We start from the raw sequence: 2,328 nt of genomic DNA, 5'->3' as shown, positions 1-2,328 counted from the left end.
TAGATAGATAGATAGATAGATAGATAGATAGATAGATAGATAGATAGATAGATAGATAGATAGATAGATAGATAGATAGATAGATAGATAGATAGATAGTCCCGGGAAAGAGGTAGATGAGATTTATTACGTAAAATTGTTTCCTATTAGTCACCTCTCGAACAACCGTTGTCGTTTCCGTTTCGTGATCACGTCCCGCCTCGGGGGGGTAGCATCAATCATTGTTCGAATATTCCATGTTTGAATTTCACACGTATTTTGTTTAGGAGCTGCGTGACAGCCCCGCGCGATTAACAGATGTTGAATAATGGGGTTCGCGGCGTTAGCTTCCTGTTACTATGATCGATGGTTACGAGTAGAGCGAGCACAACAAACATCTTCGCAGAGCAAATACAATTATTTATTTTGTCCAAAATCTCCACGGCCTATCATCTAGCTGCCAATTTTTGTGGGTATAATTGTGTTGATATTACAGACGGCGTACAGGGATGGAATGTGCCAAACTGGAACGGAACAGATTCCCCAAAAATCATTATGCTACTTAAAAATTATAATATAGTTTTAGTAGTTTAAGTTAAAATCGAAGCACAACAGAGTCTTTGGATATGCTTCTAAATAGGCAAATAGGCATTCAATATCTGTGCTTGCCACTTCTAATCATTGCGTATCAATTGTGTTCGCTCGGATGTGTTAAATTGTATTCACCGACACCGCGCCTACCAAATCGTTCTCATGACAGCACCGTGATCGAGCTGGTTCGACCAGCTCACAAATATCCCGTCGCAGAATGTTTATTCAAATTTGACATTGTACGTAAAACGCGAATGCCGACGGCTAACGCTCTCCCAAGTGAGCTATCCTTGCTGATGAATTAAATTAATGAAGTCATCAATACAGATCTATTGATTTAAAACAAGAATTGCCGAAACCCGGGATTGAACCAGGGACCTTTAGATCTTCAGTCTAACGCTCTCCCAACTGAGCTATTTCGGCTCATGTTTCTTTTTAGCGAAGGTATCAAAAACGCATTCATTTAATTTCCTTGTATTAAAATCATTTGCCGAAACCCGGGATTGAACCAGGGACCTTTAGATCTTCAGTCTAACGCTCTCCCAACTGAGCTATTTCGGCTGACTCATGTAACTGGTAATTTAAAATTGTATTTTGAAACACTTGATAAAATAATTAATTCATATAAAATTCTCCGAACGGGTTCTGTGTGTTTTCTATTCTACTCAGAAATTTAGCAATTAATTCACTAATAAACTTCAGTTTAACGCTCTCCCAACTGAGCTATTTCGGCTCACGTTTAGTTTCAACGCAGGTATCAAAAATCCAGGTATTTAATTTCCTTGTATTAAAAAAGCTTGCCGAAACCCGGGATTGAACCAGGGACCTTTAGATCTTCAGTCTAACGCTCTCCCAACTGAGCTATTTCGGCTGCCTCATATTAGTTTACGTACAAATTGGTAATTTATTTTTTTTCGAACCTTTATTCAATAAATTAATAGAAAATTCTTTCTATGGGGTCTGTGTGTTTTCCAATCTACCCAGCAATTTAGCAATTAATTCATGTCAATAAAGACAAAATCGTTCGTTTGACAAATGAATTGCGCAATTATAAACAACTTCATCACTATATTTTACCCGCGCACTGTATAATAATTGCTTTTATCGTCAATATGGAAAATCATATCATGTACATGTGAAACGAAATTATAACGTAAAAACCGCGTTTGACATCATTCCTACGAATCCGGTCTAAAACTTGCAACAAAATAAATCCATCACGATCAAAAGCGCGATCAAACGACATTCAATTTCTGCATTGCTTTCTTCTCATCGTCAATGTAACATTTAGAATTCACGGCGAAGTTTTCTATGCGTTCCGTTTCCCGTTGCGCATTGTGAAAACCGCTACCGAAACTAACGTTTTTGCGGGCTAGTGGGACAAAATATGGCCCACTTATGTCACGCATGTCAGCAATGTTTGGGAAAAAAATGTCTGTTTCTCCTTAAAATGCGATCGGGAAGGGAAATTGCCGGTAGGATGTCTTATTACGTGCTCCAGCGGAGGGAGGACACCTGGGTGGTTGCATCTACCCGGGTGGAGACAGATCACTGCTAGACACGTACTTACTGCGGAAGCGGGGAACTACTACGGTGACAGTAGTCGCTGGTTCCCACGGTAGACGCAAACACGCACACGCGCAGACGCACACGCACGATAGATAGATAGATAGATAGATAGATAGATAGATAGATAGATAGATAGATAGATAGATAGATAGATAGATAGATAGATAGATAGATAGATAGATAGATAGA

At 39.3% G+C, this 2,328-nt stretch overlaps 3 non-coding genes across 3 annotated transcripts; all 3 read right to left on the bottom strand.

Moving 5' to 3' along the window:
• Window positions 1–920: 920 nt before the first annotated feature.
• On the bottom strand, window positions 921–993 carry Trnaf-gaa. The gene has a single exon. It is a non-coding gene; the product is annotated as a tRNA-Phe (tRNA).
• Window positions 994–1,058: 65 nt separating this feature from the next.
• Trnaf-gaa lies at window positions 1,059–1,131 on the bottom strand. Its single transcript has one exon. It is a non-coding gene; the product is annotated as a tRNA-Phe (tRNA).
• A 237-nt stretch (window positions 1,132–1,368) lies between these two features.
• Trnaf-gaa lies at window positions 1,369–1,441 on the bottom strand. Its single transcript has one exon. It is a non-coding gene; the product is annotated as a tRNA-Phe (tRNA).
• Between the last annotated feature and the right edge of the window lie 887 nt (window positions 1,442–2,328).

Source organism: Priapulus caudatus, unplaced genomic scaffold, assembly GCF_000485595.1.
Source record: "Priapulus caudatus unplaced genomic scaffold, Priapulus_caudatus-5.0.1 Scaffold72, whole genome shotgun sequence".
NCBI lineage: Eukaryota > Metazoa > Priapulida > Priapulimorpha > Priapulimorphida > Priapulidae > Priapulus > Priapulus caudatus.
The sequence above is the reverse complement of the archived record's forward strand: the minus strand, read 5'-3'. Positions and strand labels throughout refer to the sequence as shown.